We start from the raw sequence: 21,329 nt of genomic DNA on the forward strand, positions 1-21,329 counted from the left end.
GAAACCTTCAACAATAACCAATCCAAAAAGCCTCGGTCTAATCGCGCACCCTCCCTTCATTCCCGACTAACAATTTATCCTTCTTGTAATTAATCTACTTCAATCATAGTATAATTCCATTCATATATATAAAACTTCCTTTCAAAAAAAGAAGCGGGCAGTCAGTTAGTAACACATATCCGAAAACATGTAAAAAATTTACGCGGTTGAAACAACAGCAGCATCCTCCCGTCCTTCAATCCGCCACCTGCTTCTTCCACAAGCTTCTTCTTATTCTTCTCAATCGCATTCGCCACTTCCGCCGACATATACCCGTTTACCATTGTTGAGTAAATGGGTTAAACAACTCTGTTTATTTCAGAAGTTGGTACTCCTTTTGCAATTCACATTTTGTAGCACTTGCCAAGATTCCAACGTCACAATTTCAAACACAAAAATAAAATAAAATGAAACAAAAAAAATACATACAATCCAATTTCTTCGGATTATTATTTTTCTTTAAATGATTGCACAACCATGGAATCTATCTAATTGTAATACAAAAAAGGTTTATCATTGTTTTATAACCTGAACAAAAGCCGATGTTGTTCCTATATGTTCCTTCACAACCAAATTCAGTTGTCTGTAACTTGTTGCAGCACACACTTACTTCAACACACAAGTAGAAATCATTTCTTCACTAAGAACCAGGTTTTTGGTTTTCAATGACCTAAACATATATAAGGGGTATTTATGTTATATCCAAAATGGTTAATTATAATAACCTATGTCGAAGAAAGGTAAAGAGGAACCAACATACCAGGTCATTGTTACAACTTTTTTCCAAATCAAGAACCCTGCTGGCAACCGTCTGGTTCAAAGGAACACAAAGAGCTCAATACATGAGGCACTAACTCATTCAACAATTTCCTCATATAGCTTGAAATCCTTTGCATCAAGAGTAAACTTCTCTTTTAAGGGGCACTGACCCGAAAGTAAAAACCTACAACATGAGAAATTGAGAACAATTACGGACAAACAAAATAACTAAAATACAAAATTATTTTGGGTGGTTTTGCGTCAGTTGATTAAAGCTTGCTCGCAATAATCTGAATTCGACTAAAATTTATATATTTTTTATTATTTTTTGGGCTTTGCATGGCTTTTAGTTTTAGCCACTATTGGGCTTTGTGTGCCACTATGGGCCTCGTTTTCGTAGTTGGTTAGAAAAAAACATGAGGCACTCCCAGTGCTTAGAGACTACGAAAATAGCTTCAATCTTATATAAGCCAAATGCTAGTGTTTGTTTAACCACAACTAAAAAGACCAGTCTCATCTCTTGCGTGCTTATGATCACCTGCATCGACCAACACAGCTTGGATATGAGGGAACGTAATTCTCCATTTGCTGAGCTCAGAATAAATTCCTGCAGATCCAAACCAACCTAATCAAGTCACCAGGGGCCACCTTCTAAAATACAATGTTTAGTATATAACGAATCTTCATATGTGTAAAAATAAATAAAATTGATGTGTTTAAAACAGCAACTTCATCTAATACCAAGACCTTTCATCGGCCTATTATAATTTATAAGTAGCAATATCATGTATAAACTCCTTATCCAACATCTCATCCACTATAACTTTCCCCTCTTTCACTTTCTTTTCTTTTGAATATCCAGATGCTAATATGTTATAACTTACCTCATTAAGCCATACCCCTTTTCCAGAAGCCAACATCCTTAGCTTATTCGTCTGCAATATTTTTTTTCCCGATTACAAAGATCGCTAAGAAGACAATTAAAAGTCACCCTATCACCAAAACATAACTCAAAATCAAGACACAAACTTACCAATCAATTCTTGGTGTTAGGGCAGTGGTAAGTGCATTCAGATTTCTGTGTATTCTCATGTGTCCAAAAACTATGTAATCTATATCATATATGCGTCTATTTTTGTATATAAAGGAACACACGAAATGGAACGGATATCATATCCAGACTCCTCATAATTCACAAAGAAATTTGATTTTTCATTGCACATTATTCAATTATAAGATTTACATATACATAAACACCAACCAACCCTTGGGCTGCATAAAATTAGCTTCTTGGATATCTAGTTAGCTAATTAAGGCACATGTCATTAATCAGGATCCTCATAGTACCTTCCTATCCGAATGATAAAAAACCCAATTACCGATTACCACTGACCCGTTTACATCTGATCCATATGATCTGAATGCTAGTCAACAGAAAGCTACCATGGATTGTTATTCGTTTATGATTTCTCCTGTTCAAAAACCTGAGGAATCCAAAGCCTAAATAGTATATGAGGAAATAAAATATTCCATCCTAGGATAACAGGGATAAATTGCATAATTTTTTAATGTATGGGAAATTTATGTTAACCTGTTGGCATCTGGTACTTTTGGTAATCTTAAAGTTTTAGACTCTAAACCTTCTCAAGAATCTGCAAAAAAGGAAAAAAAATAACTTTAGAAATACATCTTAATTTTTTTCTATTTTTCACACATATTAAACCAATTAGACAAAATAGATAAAGAACTATCATAGGCAACATCAGAGGTCATGATACACATTTACTTGAGTAGGCGGTTTCTAGTCCGCTTAGGTTCCAATAACATTGACCCTAATTAATAGTGCATATTTGTGTCATGAGTAGTTGCGGACATATTCATAACTTTGGCATTCATGTTACATTTAGCATACCCGTTCTAATAACCAACCACATTTTTATAAAACTAATGTTAGCCTATATAAAAAAACATGAAAACTGGCATTAAAATTTTTATCTTAAAAACAATCTATCGCTAGTTACTTACTTGAATGGGTCGATTCAAGTTTGTATATTATATATCTAGTGGCTCAAATAGCTAAAAAAAGTAATACTCAACTAAAAGAATGTGTCGAATGTCATATGATTCATTATGTATTTCTATAACAAAGTATATAAATACTCATTAAGAAAGGCTAATAGAAAAAAATAAACAAATGTAGCCAACAATACACTACCATTTGCCGCTAAGAACGTGATAGCTTGAGCCTGTCTTAAATAGTCAAAAATATAATAAAGTCTCAAGCTTTTTACATCAAGATTTCATTAGTCACAAGAAATATTATATACCTTCTCGGGGGAGATATCATCACACACATTCACCATTCCACCATAAAAGATGCTTATCATCACACACATTCACCATTCCACCATAAAATATGAAATACCCGTAAACCAAAACAGATAAAACTTAACCACAACAAAATTCATCTCACGAAATCATTAAAATCTCTATAATAATCAGATCCAGATCAGAATAATCATTCAAAAAATTAGATCAAACTTAAGCACTACACAATTCATCACAGAAAATCGTTAAAAACGCTATTAATCTGAGCCAGTTTAGAACAATGGTTAAAAAAGTAGATTATATTAGATAACTATATGCGTATAAACAGATTTACAATTTAAAGCAGAGAATACCTCAATTAAATTGTTAGTTGAAATCAATGTTGATTAACGGATCCAGAAACATACCTTGAAGATAATCGTAGAGCACAAAAGCAGAATATCTAATGTGGCGGCGTCGATTATCGGAACCAAAACATACCTTGAAGAGAATGGCGCCGATAGAAGATTGAGGTTTGAAAGAGTATGGTTATAAATCGTGAAAAGTGAGTAATAATAAAGGTGTACCTGATGGTTGAATCGATTTGAGGTTGATGGATTCCAGAGCTTGAAGGAGAAGAAGGATGAACAAATAGAAATCTAGGGTTTTGTTAAAGAAGCGTACGTGAGAAGAGAAGAGGGGTACAGGAAGGAGATACAAATCTAGGGTTTTACAAATGAAACTTATATGTGTACGGGTAATAAAAACATACGGATCCCGTGTCAACCCATTTACCAAAATCTTTGACCCATCCAGTTTCCCGCCAAAACCAATTCTAAGAAGCCCTAATATTGCGCCATGTGTCCCAAATTTTATTCGTTTATTATATATAAAGATGTATTAGTAACTCACTAACTCTTTGTTTTTTTTTAAATAAAATAAAGCATGAGAAATATAGTGTCACTAGAACAAGCAAGGATATCACTCATTTTTTCAAATAGTTAGTTAAATCTTGTAATCATTTTTTACTTATGTTTTTTTTTTTAAGTTTATGTAATATTTTTTAATATTAATGAAAATATTGTGTTAGTTTATTTGTTAAATGTTAAAAAAAAGTAGAAGATTAAAAAAAACATAAAAGTGGTGGGGAGGACTATGACTAGGACCATCCTCCATACCCTCTAGTTTTGGGGAATGGAGCATCCTTGTGAGGACTATGACGTGGCGCCTACGTGGCGGATCATCCTCCCTTGAAAGACCATCACCATACCCTCTAGCCTTAAAGATTTTTTATAGGATGGTGAGATTGACTTAATTTGTTGTTTAATACTAGCAGAGTTCAGGGATATCTTCATTCTTTGGTAAGTGTCACGGCTGGCCCTGAGAATTTATGTACCCTGTTCGAGCTAGAAAAAACGTGCCCTTAGGTCTTATCTAAATAAAAAATTTAAACTAGTTTTGAACCGTTGACAAAAATATAGCATTCGATAAACAATGCAATTAACAAAATACAAAATATAGTATTCGAATGAATGACATACCGTAAAAAATTTTGCATAGCACCCTTTTGTGACTTCACCAATTCATCAACTCGTTTCCTCTTTTGACGTTTTTGCCATCCGGATGCTTGTTTAGGAGCCATTAACGCCTAAATAATCATTAATCGACAAAGTTTGTATCAAATTAAGTTAGCGCCTAATTAATGATCGACAACATAAATTAACTGAATTCGACATAACTTAACTGAATTCGACATAACTACATAAGTTAACTGAAATTGTAAATAACTTAAATTAACTGATTGACAACATAAATTAACTGAAAATCTGAAATCGACATAACTTAACTGAATAACTGAATTCGACATAATAACTGAAATCGTAAAGCATCAATCCTAAATCATAAGTTACCTGTGAACTGTGAACTGATCCGACTCCGTGATCGCAGACGAAGGCTGTGACTGTGATTCTGTGAAATCAAAGGCCTGCTGCTGTGTGAAAACTGCAGAATGATGAATTGATGATGATTGAAGGCCAGGGCCTGCTCTATCTCGATTAATCGATTAGCCTTCCTGTTCCTGCGACATTTCAGTTTCACGTTTCATTACCTTACCCAGTCCCAGTTGCCGCCCAGATTTCTTTTTTTATTAGTTTTTATAATTATTTGGGTATTGAGCTCACTAACCTAATGGGCTAAATAGTTTAAACAACATGATTTTTTTAAGTGGGCCTATCTTAGTATTTGTTTGGTTATACCCTATTAAATTTTTTTTACATATATAATATCGGATTTTTTTTTAAATTACGTGCCCTACGAAATCACGGGCCCTGTCCGGTTGTCCTCCCCACCCTCCTTCAGGACCGGCTCTGGTAAGTGTTCTTGGCAAAGACTTCTTACCGAAATCCTGCACAAAGAATATTCAGAATTCATGCACCTTCCATCACAAAAGTTTTATGATTTCGGTATAAGCTTACTTCATAAACAACGACCATTATCTTTCATTAAACTGGTAATGGGTCAAAATGGGTATGGGTTATAGCAGGTTATTTTTGTGCCAGATGAAATGGGTTGGTTTAGGTTTTTTAAATCTTTGAATACAATGATTTAGGAGGTTGTATGCACATAGTTTTAAACATCACCTAAATCAACCCATTTATAAGCAAATGGATCGAATTTCCACCTTCATCTTATATGTTCATAATTTGTATGTCCCTTTGCTTTGTTTCAGAAGTGGTGATATAATGTTGGTGATTCTGAAATGTGTAGTTGTTGTGAGAAAAGAGATTTCAGATGAGGCTGAGTCTGATTGTTCAAACCAAACAAAATTTCAAGTGTCCTGATCCATGTTACAAGTATTCCCCAAATTGTAAATTTTGAAAAAAAAAAAAAAAAAAATCAACACTGTTGCAATATATCTTTACCTACCAATCTAACATACGCCTACAAATAATTTAGAAAGAATTTTGATGAAATTTTTTTTCCTCACAGTGGTCAACTTGACTTTAGTTGATCTTCCTAGCCTTGCAAAATTTGAAGGGATTGTGCAAGATATTGAGTATATGGTGCGTACCGACTCTCAAGAATTTACACTTTGACAAGAAATTATCAATGGAAAATATCAAGAAACTGATCACCCAAGCTGATGGATATCAACCACATCTTATAGCTCCTGAACAAGGATATCATCACATTATTGAATCTTCATTGGTTCCATCAAAGCGCCCGCTGAGGCCTCTGTGAATGCGGTAACTCAAAAAACAAATCTTTTATGTTGAAGTAGCATGATGGGTATTTTGAGTAATGGGTCAAAACTATTCTCGATTGAAACGGGCCATTTCTGGTACCACTCAAAACGGGCCAGCCCGCATTGGGTCAGGTTGTGCGTAGGGGTACAAACGAGCCGAGCCGAGCCCGAGCTTAACTAGGCTCGAGCTCGGCTCGATTCGAGCTTTGTTTTCAAGGCTCGAGCTCGGCTCGTTTGTATTTTCTTAAGCTGGGGCTCGGCTCGTTTATTATCTATTAATTAATATATTAAATAAAAATAATATAAATAATAGACTTTTTAGGCTCGCGAGCTCGATAAGTGAAGCTCGGGCTCGGGCTCGTTTACTAAATAAACTTATTTTTAGGTTCGAGGTCGGCTTGCAAACAAGTTTGAATAAGCTCGACTCGGCTCGGCTCGTTTACACTAAGGCTCGACGAGTCTAACGAGCTTAAACGAGCTTTATTTTAGGCTCAAGCTTGGCTCGGGCTCGATAAGGCTCGGCTCGTTTCAAACTTTTTCTTGAGCCGATCTCGAGTAGCTCGCGAGCCGCTCGGCTCATTTGCACCCCTACTTATGCGCACTAACCATAGTTTTATAATCAACTCGTTTAACAGGTTCAAAAATTAAACCATTTGGGCCATGTTCTGTTTAGCTACATAGTTTCACCAGATAACTGAAGTCCAAAAGTATCAAAACTGTACACTTAACACACTCGGTCAATAACAACTTGATGTAACAATATAAAAGTTGTTATATTTTTGTTACAACTTATAAAATTATATCCATGCAACTTGAATTACTAGAAATATTGAAGGACTGGGACTGTAATTATTGAAGTTAAAGACTATCCGTTGCAATTCAGTACAAACATAAAGGATGAAAAGTGTAATTTACCCTATCTTCTAACAGTAATAATGGGCGAAAATGGAAATTCCCATCTCAACCAATGTTGTTGAATCAACGGAGTGTATGCTAATGCAATTACGAATGATGATTCTCAGTACAGATTTATATTAACTATTATATCCCACAAATTAGAGTTCACTTTCATCAGTACAGATTTATATTTAACTATTATATCCCACATATTAGAGTTCACTTTTAATATGTCTAACTTTTAAAAGTCATCTTTAAATATAAAAAAAGAGAACATAAAAAATTAGCTTCAACATATTTTTGTGACATAAGTTTCGATTTTAGGATGTAACGAGTCAAGTCACTTATGAGCAAGTTAAGATGGACTTGCTAAAACCTTGAACCGAGTCGGACTCAAATTTAATTCGAGCCTAGATTGAAGCTCACTCTAGGTTTTGTTTTTATTTATACAAAATTTTCTTTGAGTAGTAATTCTTTCTATCTATATTTAAAAAAAATTGTTAAAAATCATCTTTTTTTCCTGCCGCATAGCGCGGGTTCTCCCACTATACATATAAGTGTATAAGTGTTATAACGTTATCATTAATTTATGATAAAACTTATATGTATGTAATGTATATTTTTAATTTATAATAGTTCTTGTATAAATAAAATTATATAATAATTATATTGTAAAAGATGTATTTGAAAATCTCAACGTACATCTTTTAACAAACTAACGGGTACACCCGAAATCCGCGGGTATACCTGATACCCGACGGGTACTGGGTCGGGTATGGGACACAATTTTATAACCAGGTATGGGTATGAGATCACCAATACCTGACCCGAACCCGACCCATTGCCATCCCTGTTTTGTTTAGAAGAAAGAAAATAAATTTAATGGAAAACAATAAGAAATGAAAAGTTGAAATTTTAAACACTAGATCGGATTATCCCCAAATCAAGAATATAAACCCTAGATCCCCAAATCAAGAACATAAACCTTAGATTCTAATCGGTTAAATTGGTGGATAATTCAAGTTTGTTAACCGAAATCGCAAATGGAGAAGAAAAATAACTGCCACCGGTGGAACAATTTCATGTAAGTTTGTTTATCCCATTTAAATTTTCAATTTGTATGTTATACAACTGCATATTTTACATTTGCATACTTGTGAATTGTGATGTTCATATCGATTTAACTATTCTTGTGGCCTCATTTTCCACTTCATATCGATTTACTGCCGAGCATCGACGAGAAATGTGGAATAAGATGAGTGAGGCTGAAAAGAGAGAATATGGAGAACTAGCAACGAAGAAGCAGGGTACTAACATAAGGCGCTGCCTTTCACCCGTAAAGTTTGATGAGGTGAGTGTTTTACAATTAAGTTTGTGTTTTGTAGCCAATGATCTCTAGATCAAGTGGTGGAGAGCTTGCATTTCTCTTGAGAGATGCAGGTTTGACTCCCACTTGGTGCAGAGTGAGGCACTGGTGGGTAATGATAGGAGACCCAGGGAAACCTGGGTTGGATCCTTAAGCCAAACGGGTTTTACCGGTAATTTCACTGTCGTGCCTACGGGCGGGTGGATTACCGAGTTTTCCACGGAATTGGTGGTGGACTCGGGGTTACTCTCGAAGTACTCCGTTTGTCCAGTGGGTGCCCTAAGAGTGCTCGGGATTGAGTTTGTTGACCGTTCAAAAAAAAAGTTTGTGTTTTGTACATAGTCACGGAATTCGCCCAAAATAACACGAATTTCGAATTGGTACGTTTTGTACCATACAAAATTCGCACACGAATTTCACATGTGGTTGTCAATTCACATCACTTTTAGTCCCTACCACAAATTGCGGTTAACTTATGCCCTCATCTAACAGCAGTATCTAAAGACACGAATTCTTGAAAATAACAATGAAACATGAAACGAGGAATTCAGGTGCAAGAGATAGATTACATGTACATGAGTTCTTTAGAAGCACATGCTCATGATGTTGGCTTGATTTTTTTTAATCTAGTACACCTACAACACTTTAAAGTCACGAAATCCCTTGTAGATGTCTGTGATTTTCATCTGGATAGATCCTCCTTGTTTAAAAACCCACTCTCTCAAGTCTCACCAAAAATCCACGACACCACTGCCGATGAAATCATCACAACCTGCAACTCCATTTCCCTCCTCCACACACCACCACCTCCGGATCTGAAGCACCTTGTTGTACCGTGACCATCAACCACCACCACAGTCACCATCGTCACCCTCTCTTGTTTGCATTTCGGTTTTATTGCTTCGATAGACCGGTAAGTGTGTTCATCCCTTCTTATTTTTATGCGGGTTTGATTCGACCTGATTCATGTAAAACGATTACAAGGAGTTCTGGGTTTGTTGGTAGGCTAACCCACGAATTTCACGTTCATCCGGCGGAGGTGCCGGAGTTACAGTCAACTGGTGGCCCTCAAGATCAAAACCTAGTATGAGAACAACAATGAACCAAAAAGTAGGGGCGTGAATTTCTGACACGACCTGAAAACCCGACACGAACCTAACACGAAATTCGCGGGTTTAGGTTTAGTCTAAACGGGTTCGGGTCAGTTTCTGGTTGAACCTGCGAACCCGTTTAGGTTAACGGGTCGGGTTCGGGTTAACCTGGTCGGGTTGGCGGGTTGACCTGTTTAACACATTTATACTATATTATATTTTTTTTACAATATAGTTTATGTCATAAATTAGAGTTAACTGCCATTTTCGTCCCTGTGGTTTGGTCACTTTGGCCATTTCAGTCCATTTTTCAAAAATGCGCCATTTTCCTCCCCGACGTTCTGGAAAGGTGCCATTTCAGTCCAAAAATCATAACCCAGTTAAGTCGGTTTGTAATAAGGACTGATTGTGTAAATTTGTTAATAAAAGGACCATTTAAGTAAAATATATAAATATTTATATAATTATAAAATCTATATTATACAAAATATACACACATTTAGTAACCTGTAACCACACAATCACCGCCACTCTCTCTCTTTCTACTCTCTCTCTCTCTAAACCACCACCACCACCTCCACCTCCACCGCCACCGCCACACCAGACCCCACCCACATCCCCTTCCAACACCACCACCATCCACCAAAACCAAACCTGTTCTATCTCTACACTCTTCACCACCTGCATCACCAGTTCCCACCACCGCCACCACAGCTACTGCCACCACCACCACTCCGATCTGCCACCAACATCTCATACCACCATCTCCACCTCATTCACCACTAACACACCACCACCACCACCACACCTGCCGCCTCCCTTTCTCTCCCTACTCTATATAAAAACACCACCACCACTAGCCCTGGCCGCCATCAACATCTCAGGCCACCGTTACCGCCTCGTTCACCACCGTCACCATCCAATCCATAACCACCATCCCACCACATTACCCTTTGTCTTTCTACTCTCTCTCTCTCTCTAACTCCAGTAACAACAACATCTCAGACAACCATCACCAATTCACCACCCTCATTCACCACAGTCAACATCCCATCCATAACCACCATCACCATCACCAAAACAGCCAAACAAACCTAACACCTAAAACATTTCATTTCACACAGACATTTCATCAAACACCTTACCTGCATACTCACCACCGCCGCCGGAACCGGAGCTCCGGTGGTTACCACCGCCGCCGCCGAAACCACCACCATCAACGTCATCATCTGTTATCATCATCGCGATCTTCATCATCATCATCATCATCAGACCTTCATCATCGACCTTCATCATCATCATCGCGATCTTTATCATCATCATCAGACCTTCATCACCACTGCCGCCGCCTGCAACTCACCGGAAAAACGGCACCCCCACCGTCGTCGGTTCTCTCTCCCGCCTCCTTCTCTCTCTCTCTCTCGTCGTTATCTCTCTCTCTCTCCGACTTTCTCCCTCTCTCGTCTAATCTGTGAGATGTGGAGGGGTGTGTGGTTAGTTTGGTTCGTGGGGGTGTGGGGTGTCGGAAAGATGGCCGGATTTACTCCGGTCACCGGAGTAGAGAGGTAAAGGTGATGGTGGTGGTGATTGCAGAGCATAGAGAGAGAGAGTAGAGAGAGAGTGTGTGTGTGAACTGAACAGAGTGTGTGTATACATTATATATATATATATTATATTTTATAATTATATTAATATTTATACATTTTACTTAAATGGTCCTTTATGTTACAAATTTACACAATCAGTCCTTATTTACAAACCGACTTAACTGAGTTATGATTTTTGGACTGAAATGGCACCTTTCCAGAACATCGGGGAGGAAAATGGCGCATTTTTGAAAAATGGACTGAAATGGCCAAAGTGACCAAACCATAGGGACGAAAATGGCAGTTAACTCCATAAATTAAATGGGGTGTGTATTTTATGCAATGATTATAACTTAAAAAGAGAAATTAACATAGATTTTATAATTTAAATATGATATTATTATTATATACATTTGTGTTTTTAAGTAAATTTTAATTTTAATATATTAATTTTAGAAAAAAATAAAAAAATTCGGGTTAAACGTGTCGTGTTCGGGTTCTTATGTATGATACGATTTCCGGGTTCGGGTTTGTGTAAAATTTTCGGGTTCGGGTCAGGTTGAACCCGCCAACACGACCCGTTTAGCACCCCTACCAAAAAGGCTGGGTTTTTCTGGCTTCTACGGTAATGGATTGTTAAGTGGATTTTTTTTTGTGAGAGATTGGAAAATAGAGAGAGAGATTAGTGATGTGTGTTTTTTTAGATTTTTTAAGATTTTTTAGTTTTTTGTTTTTTTTTTTAGCTTTATGGTTTAGTTTTTAGCATTTAGTTTAGGTGGGGAGGGGGTGTTGGGGGGGGGGGGTTAGTTTTTTGGTGGTGTAGTGGGTTTATTTTGTTGTCTTCACATTAGTTCTCGCGGTTCTCACAATAAAGGTGCTTCTCGCATGAACCCAACGCTATATATATATTACTAGACTAATACAAGGGGTATTATCCTGTATATGCTTGAAGTGGTCCAAGGTTGATGAAGCATAGTGCGGGCATGGGAGTGTTCTAATTGATTCAGGGGCTGTTTGACAACTTCTGAATGGTTAAGTGCTGAACCAGTAAAATGTCTGAACCATTAAGAGCAAGTATAATGCTTAACCCTTCAGAGGCAAATGTCTGACCAATTCAGATTAGAGGTCTTAACCATTCAGACTCTATATAATACTTAACCATTCAGAGGCAAATGTCTGAACCATTCAGACATCTGCTCATGAAACAAACAGTCTGAACCATTAAGTGTTGAACCAGTATGAGGTTTGAACCATTAAGAGCCTCATTAAGAGGTAAACAAACAGCCCTTAATTGTTTTATAAAAAAAAGCAATAATAGGTAGCAAAATGATCAAATTTTCAAATGTTAAGTTTCATATTGCAAAACTCAAACATCAAACAAACACGTAATCAAACTAAACATAGCAGTCAGTTTTTGTGTTCCAAGCTCCTATAACAGGGTATGGAGGATTTGACAAGAGAAAAGGATTCTTCCTCTAGTGAGCAGATGATTGCTCAGTCCCAGATGCGTTTACGAGGAGTGAAACATTTAAACATCATCAATGGACAATGATCAAAGTATCAATTATCAAACTATCAAACACTGAAACATCTAAACCCAAGGTCAATTTTGTCATACTAGAATGCAAAATTATAAGTTTGCACATCAAAATAAGCAATTACATACAAACCATACCTATTGCTTGTTCCTTGAGGAGGTGGACTTGAGGTTGCTCTCATCATAGCGGGGCGTTCGAGCCTAATTTCGCAAGAACCTACTATAATTGTTCAGGAGTTTTTTCCTGCCGCTTTTTAATGGACTTACTTTTGGACTAAATATCTTTTTTGGTATTTTATTTCAACGACTCCTTGATAATTTTGTTCATTCACTAGTCCATATGATAAACAGGGGTCTGGCCTCTTCGTGTTCTTCTTCCTCGGGATTCTAGACAGGTATGCACTGAAAGATTCATGATCACCAAAGGAGGATGGGGGAATCATCTTCATAAACAATCTTTCTTCTGGTATCAATCACCAAAGGAGGCGAAATAACCAGTTTGGTAAGACGGTTCGTCATCCTTGTTTTGGGTACCTTTCTCTACCCTTTCCGTGTGGTTGTCTACACATGCAAAGTATAAAAATGTCAAATATGCTTGCAAATATCTGAGATGCGTTTCACCGATAAAAATGTATTTATATGAATATTACAAGCCGCGTCATCTACATAAACAATGGAATTGTTTTGGTCAGGTTCAAGTGGAAAAAGCATATTCAGCAGCATCATCTTGTATTTTCCTCTTCGTGTTCTTCTTCCTCGGGATTCTGGACATGTATGCACTGATAGATTCATGATCACCAAAGGAGGCGATGAGGGAATCATCTTCATAAACAATCTTTCTTCTGGTATCACCAAAGGAGGCAAAATTACCAATTTTGTAAGACGGTTCGTCATCCTTGTTTTGGGTACCTTCCTCCACCCTTTCCGTGTGGTTGTCTACACATGCAAAGTATAAAAATGTCAAATATGCTTGCAAATATCATAGATGCGTTTGACCGGAAAAAAAATGTATTTATATGAATATTACCAGCAGCATCATCTTCATAAACAATGGGATTGTTTTGGTCGGGTTCAAGTGGAAGTGCAAAAGCAGAACTGGTGTCCCTAATACATAAGGTTTCTAGATGCCTCTCTTCCCACATTTTTATGTAATCTGCATATCTTTGGCAGTAATTTCTCTGCGTGTTCCTCTAGACGCCTTCTTTTTCAGTTGTTCATACTCAGCCACTTCTTGTAGATTTATGATTGCAAGCTGTCGGGGGGCCCTTTCCGGCTCATGATACTGTAATTTATCAAAGTTGATCAAACCCACCCGCAAAAAAAGATTCTTTGACTCTTATATGCCAGGTAATCCTCATACGGTATCCAGACTATATCCTGAAATATTACCCAAATATTAGCTAATGACTTAAACCGTCTAAAGTTGAAAAAGGTATTGGCTCTATGGGTGAAGAAAATGGGGATTTGTAAAAACACATCTCATGCGTCATGTTGCGCCTAATTCCTCCAACTTACTTTTCAAACTAGACTTGTTATTCGTTCTTTTGCCTGATCCGACCATAAGTAGGCTGTAGTAAGTATGAAGATGGATGTTCTTCTATGACTCGTCAGATAATTGTGACCCTAAGAAAGCTTATTTTATTTGGGAATTTTGTCTAAAAAAAATCTAAAGATAGTTTATAATATGAAGTCAGAATAATCATAAAAATAGGACATAATATGAAGTCAGAATAATCATTAAAATAGGACAAAATTGCATAAAACATCATTTATGTTTGAGTAAACTGTCAAAATCATACTTCACGTTTCTATTTACTACCAAACTCGTCCCTAAAGTTTCAATTTCGCCAAAATCATCCCTCAGATTTGCTATTTATTGTCAAAATCATCCCTGGTAGCTTTAAATTTCAGGGCCGATTTTGGCAATATGTGGCAAACCCCAGGGATGATTTTGGCAGAAATCAGAAACCACATGGACAATTTTGGCGAAATTGAAACTTCAGGGACGATTTTGGCAGTAAACATGGATGTTTTCTACAGTTTTGTCTAAAAATAGTTTATAAAATAAAGTCAAGTCCAAGTTTACCGAATACCTCATACAGCCACGATGGTCCCAAGAAACCATCGGCAGTGTTGCTGGTGATTGTTGATGTCAAAAGGCAATAGGCAGCAACACCCCATGCAACACTATTTAAAGCTTTAGGATTCACATCTTTTAAGAATTGTAACTAGTAGACAGGGAAAAAGCGAGAATTATCACTGTTGGGAAGAATCTTAGTTCCAATGATGTAAAGTAGTTACGTCCGTACATGATGAAGAAGCTTCAGCTGTTAGGTCTTTTGGAACTTCTTCAATTTTTTCTCTCAGCCAAAGTTTAGACAGTTGCATTATTTTCCTAGACAAAGTTTATAAGCTCCAAGCATATCATTGTAAAGCACCCCAGCAGATATATCATCACAAATAACTGTTTTCCATAAACTGGGATCATTGATATGGCGTAAACATCTTCTAAGCCAAAATACAACTGAATATCTCCGTTCGGGCAAAATGTGAATGTTTTTTTTTGTCGTTGTCATAGCAATCTTTGATGAAGATTTGAAATACGTGACATTGTTTGGAAGGTTTCATAGTCGCAATTGAATGAAAAAAAAAAAGATCCTTTGAGTTTTTCTAGGATCCACCTTTCCTAGGGTCCTAGAAAAACTCAAAGGATCTTTTTTTCATTCAATTGCGACTATGAAACCTTACAAACAATGTCACGTATTTCAAACCTTTATCAAAGACTGCTATGACAACGACAAAAAAAAATATTCACATTTGGCTCGAACGGAGATATTCAGTTATATTTTGGCTTAGAAGATGTTTACGCCATATCAACGATCCCTGTTGATGGGAAAACAGTTATTTGTGATGATATATCTGCTGAGGTGCTTTGCAATGATATGCTTGGAGCTTATAAACTTTGTCCAGGAAAAATAATGCAAGTGTCTAAACTTTGGCTAAGAGAAAAATTTGAAGAAGTTCTAAAAGACCTAACAGAGCCGAAGCTTCTTCATAATGTACGGGCGTATCTACTTTACGTCATTGGAACTAAGATTCTTCCCAACAGTGATAATTCTCGCTTTTTCCCTGTCTACTGGTTACAATTCTTAAAAGATGTGAATCCTAAAGCTTTAAATAGTGTTGCACGGGGTGCTACTGCCCATTGCCTTTTGGCTTCAACAATCACCAGCAACACCGCCGATGGTTTCTTGGGACCATCGTGGCTGTATGAGGTATTCAATAAACTTTGACTTGACTTTATTTTATAAACTATTTTTAGAGAAGATTGAAGAAAACATACATGTTTACTGCCCAAATCGTCCCTAAAGTTTCAATTTTGCCAAAATTGTCAATGTGGTTTCTGCTTTCTGTCAAAAATGTCCCTAAGGTTTGCCACTTAATGCCAAAATCGTCCCTGAAATTTAAAGCTACCAGGGATGATTTTGACAATAAATAGCAAACCTGAGGGATGATTTTGGCGAAATTGAAACTTCAGGGACGAGTTTGGTAGTAAATAGAATCGTGAAGGATGATTTTGGCAGTTTACCTAAGCATAATTGATGTTTTATGCAATTTTGTCATATTTTTATGATTATTCTGACATCATATTATGTCCTATTTTTATGATTATTCTGACTTCAAATTATAAACTATCCTTAGATGTTTTTTAGAAAGAATTCCCAAAGAAAAAGAAGCTTTCTTGGCGTCACAATTATTTGATGAGTCACAGAAGAACATCCCACTTCATACTTACTACAGCCCACTTATGGTCGGACGAGGCAAACGAACGAATAATAAGTCTCGTTTGAAGAGTAAGTTGGAGGAAATTCGGCGCAACATGATGCATGAGGTGTTTTATTACATATCCCCATTTTCATCACCCATAGAGCCAATACCTTTTTCAACTTTAGGCGGTTTAAGTCATTAAACTAATATTTGGGTAATATTTCAAGATATAGTCTGGACACCGTATGAGGATTACCTGGCATATAAGAGTCAAAGAATTTTTTTTTGCGGGTGGGTTTGATCAACTTTGATAAATTAAAGTATCATGAGCCGGAAAGGGCCTCCCACCAGCTCGCAATCATAAATCTACAAGAAGTGGCTGAGCAGGAACAACTGAAAAGGAAGGCGTCTAGGGGAACAACGCAGAGAAATTACTGCCAAAGATATGCAGACTAAATAAAAATGTGGGAAGAGAGGTGTGACACTCTAGGTTTTTCCGAACGAACACCTTGTAATATTTTTGTGTATACATATGATATTAAATGAAAACGTGATCTTTGTGCATGATATGTGTGATATGTATGTAATATATATATATATATATATATGAGAGCCGAGACCACGACTCGAGACCATGACTCGCAACCACTCGGTTGCGAGTGGGCCACTCGGTCTCGAGTGGGCCTCTTGAGCCGAAACCGTTTGGGCCGAAACCCCCAAGCCCAACCCGAGCTCCCTTGTATATAAACCCAACCTCCCCCTCATTCTTCATTCTTTAGTTACCAAACACATCCACACACTCCTTCTATTCTCTCTCACTAGAAACCTTCAACAACATCCCACCTCTTCCAACTTTCGGACCAAGCTCGGATCGCACAAGGATCTCGGACAAGAAACTCGGTCAAGATCATCACTCGGACACTCCATCTTCTCGGTTCCTTTTCTTTGTTTTCGGCTCCTCCTTCTCAACCGGTTAGTGTTGTTATTATGTGCATAGGATTTATGTGGGTTAAATGAACTAGAAATGCTTGGTTAGTAGTGTCATACATGATTTTTGGGTGATTTGTGAAGTTGGACTATGTGTGTTAAACCTTATGTATGAATACTTGCTAACATGCTTAAAGATGGCTAGATAATGGTAGTTTAAGAGTATTCATGGCTAACCATACTATGCTTCATTGTTTCTTGCAAAATGATGATGTTAAACTTAAGATTTCGGATATATATTGTATGTTTCTTTATTCTTACATGTTGATCTTGATGAAATATGTGATTTTCGGTCCAAAAATGTATGGCTATGTTGACATGAAAACCCTAGAAAAAAAAACTATGAACTTGTGATGAACTTGTTTGATGAACTTGTTTGAATATGGTTTGAAGATTTCAAAAATGGCAAAGTTTGATCTATTTTTATTAATGGTCAGATTAGGAAAAATGTTAGTAAAACCTTATTGGCTATTACTTGATTTGGGCCTGATTACATAGTACAATGTGGACTGATGTATCTGAATCTACACGTGAACATGAAAGAGACAGCATTACGACTCGCAACCGCACCGTTGCGACTCGCAACCATGGCATGACAACTCGAAACCACACGATTGCGACTCGAGACTACGACGGTTGCGACTCGCAACCACAACGTGACAACTCGAGACCACACGGTTGCGACTCGCAACCACAGCGTGACAAGCCGAGACCTCCTGGTTGCGACTCGAGACCATCTGGTTGCGACTGGGCTGTCCACTTTGGTTATTGGGCCATAGTATGCTTGATATGGGCTACCTGTTGACTGATCTGCGTGTTACTGTTTGACTGCTTAAATGCTAGGGCCGGCCCAATAACCCACTGTCTATATTTTTATGCATGTTACGTGCCAGTTATGTGTATAGATTATACGTGAATGCTTGTACACCAAACCTGACCTATACCGGTAACCATGTTAGGACGTGGTGACCAACGTGTTTGACAAGTAACCCAATCTGCCGAGCAACCCAAGGTGAGTTCACACACTAAAAGCATGCGTCCCGCGGAGGGACACGAACAAACTACCAACTTTGGAAAAAAAAATACTTTTGACCCATTACTCCGGGGGAAAACAGAATGGGTAATTACTATCTCCGGGGGAGATACGTTTGGATACTATTTATAAATCACAACTAGCCATACTAAACGAAACTCTATCACTCTAAGTCCCTGCTTACAATACCGATTAATCGCCGGGGGCGAACGGGTTATTAGTTGATAGCGCTATTAGGTTTGACAACCTCACACCGTGACCGGGGGAGATCGGGCGTGAACTAGTAGACCTTGCAACATGGTCAATGACGATAGACATTGACTCGGGGCACGAATTTATATTCCGTCAATAGTTTCGGTATCTACAGTTTAGTGAGCTTACAGATGGGGTAGCTCCCCACAACGTGATTATAAATGCTTTATCTAAACAACTTAAGTTTTTGGTAAACTAAAACTGGACAATTAGTGAACTCACTCAGCATTATTGTTGACCCCTTACTGCATGCTTTGCAGGTAACCAGTGACTCAGAAGCTGCTGCTTGGGGATGTGTAGTGTTCGTCAAACCCGTGTGTTGGGTTAATTATTTTGAACTAAGAACTATCTTTAAAAACTACTTTGGTTTATGCTTCCGCTGTTTTGTTAAACTAATTATCGAACTTAAACTACGATGTTGCTAACTACTTTGGATAATAAATATTTCTACTATTAATTCAATGCTCAGTATAATTGGTGGCTGGATCCTGGTCAGTCACGCCCTCAAAGCGGGTGTTATCCGCAGGTGGATTTTGGGGGTGTGACAAGAGGCATCTAGAAACCTTTTGTATTAGGGACACCAGTTCTGCTTTTGCACTTCCACTTGAAACCAACGAAAACAATCTCATTGTTTATGAAGATGATGCTGCTGGTAATAGTCATATAAATACATTTTTTATCGGTCAAACGCATCTTAGATATTTGCAAGCATATTTGACATTTTTATACTTTGCATGTGTAGACAACCACACGGAAAGGGTGGAGGAAGGTACCCAAAACAAGGATGACGAATCGTCTTACCAAACTGGTAATTTCGCCTCCTTTGGTGATACCAAAAGATAAATTATTTATGAAGATGTTTCCCCCATCGCCTCCATTGGTGATCATGAATCTATTAGTGCATACCTGTCCAGAATCCCGAGGAAGAAGAACACGAAGAGGAAAATACCAGATGATGCTGCTAATTATGCTTTTGCACTTCCACTTGAACCCGACCAAAACAATTCCATTGTTTATGAAGATGATGCCGCTGGTAATATTCATATAAATAAAATTTTTATCGGTCAAAACCACACGGAAAGGGTGGAGGAAGGTACCCAAAACAAGGATGACGAATCGTCTTACCAAACTGGTAATTTCGCCTCCTTTGGTGATACCAAAAGATAAATTATTTATGAAGATGTTTCCCCCATCGCCTCCATTGGTGATCATGAATCTATTAGTGCATACCTATCTAGAATCCCGAGGAAGAAGAACACAAAGAGGAAAATACCAGATGATGCTGCTAATTATGCTTTTGCACTTCCACTTGAACCCGACCAAAACAATTCCATTGTTTATGAAGATGATGCCGCTGGTAATATTCATATAAATAAAATTTTTATCGGTCAAACGCATCTAAGATATTTACAAGCATATTTGACATTTTTATACTTTGTATGTGTAGACAACCACACGGAAAGGGTGGAGGAAAGTACCCAAAACAAGGATATGACGAACCGTCTTACCAAACCGATAATTTCGCCTCCTTTGATTATACCAGAAGAAAGATTGTTTATGAAGATGATTCCCCCATCGCCTCCTTTGGTGATCATGAATCAATCAGTGCATACCTGTCCAGAATCCCGAAAAAGAAGAACACGAAGAGGCCAGACCCCTGTTTATCATATGGACTAGTGAATGAACAAAAATTATCAAGGAGTCGTCGAAATAAAATACCAAAAAAGATATTAGTCCAAAATTAAGTCCATTAAAAAAGCGTCAGGAAAAAAATCCTGAACAATTATAGTATGTTCTTGCGAAATTAGGCTCGAACGCCCCGCTATGAGGAGAGCAACCTCAAGTCCACCTCCTCGAGGAACAAGCAATAGGTATGGTTTGTATGTAATTGCTTATTTTGATGTTCAAACTTATAATTTTGCATTCTAGTATGACAAAATCGACCTAGGGTTTAGTTGTTTCAGTGTTTGATAATTGATACTTTGATCATTGTCCATTGATGATTGTTTAAATATTTCACTCCTCGTAACCGCATCCGGGACCGAGCAATCATCTGCTCACCAGAGGAAAAATCCTCTTCTCTTGTCAAATCCTCCATACCTGTTATAGGGGCTTGGAACACAAAAATTGATTGCTATGTTTAGTTTGATTACGTGTTTGTTTGAGTTTTGCAAGATGAAACTTAACATTTGAAAATTTGATCATTTTGCTACGTATTATTGTTTTTTTTTATAAAACAATTAGGGGTTGTTTGTTTATCTATTAATGAGGCTCTTAATGCTTCAGACCTCTTACTGGTTCAGCACTTAACCATTAAAAAGTTGTCAAACAGCCCCTGAATCAACTAAAAGAAAACCTAACCTCCCCCCCCCAACACCCCCCACCCAAGACAAATGCTAAAAACTAAACCATAAAGCTAACCCCCCCCCCCCTTTGTGATACCAGAGAAAGATTGTTTATGAA

General features: G+C 37.5%; 2 long non-coding RNA genes across 7 annotated transcripts; one reads left to right on the forward strand and one right to left on the reverse strand.

Moving 5' to 3' along the window:
* Positions 1-89: 89 nt before the first annotated feature.
* Positions 90-3,841, reverse strand: LOC110928698. 6 transcript variants are annotated; one of them, XR_002586575.2, is made up of 7 exons: positions 3,693-3,841; positions 3,534-3,606; positions 1,683-2,450; positions 1,337-1,405; positions 800-982; positions 568-709; positions 90-398 (listed from the first exon to the last, which is right to left on the reverse strand). It is a non-coding gene; the product is annotated as an uncharacterized LOC110928698 (long non-coding RNA). The 6 variants fall into 6 exon arrangements; XR_002586576.2 differs by having other exon boundaries at positions 126-709; positions 1,683-2,282; positions 2,390-2,450; XR_002586574.2 differs by having other exon boundaries at positions 126-709; positions 1,683-2,298; positions 2,390-2,450.
* Positions 3,842-19,402: 15,561 nt separating this feature from the next.
* On the forward strand, positions 19,403-20,895 carry LOC118490147. The gene is made up of 3 exons (XR_004888330.1): positions 19,403-19,518; positions 19,609-20,223; positions 20,314-20,895. It is a non-coding gene; the product is annotated as an uncharacterized LOC118490147 (long non-coding RNA).
* Positions 20,896-21,329: the final 434 nt, after the last annotated feature.

This window comes from Helianthus annuus, chromosome 3, assembly GCF_002127325.2.
Source record: "Helianthus annuus cultivar XRQ/B chromosome 3, HanXRQr2.0-SUNRISE, whole genome shotgun sequence".
NCBI classification, from domain to species: domain Eukaryota; kingdom Viridiplantae; phylum Streptophyta; class Magnoliopsida; order Asterales; family Asteraceae; genus Helianthus; species Helianthus annuus.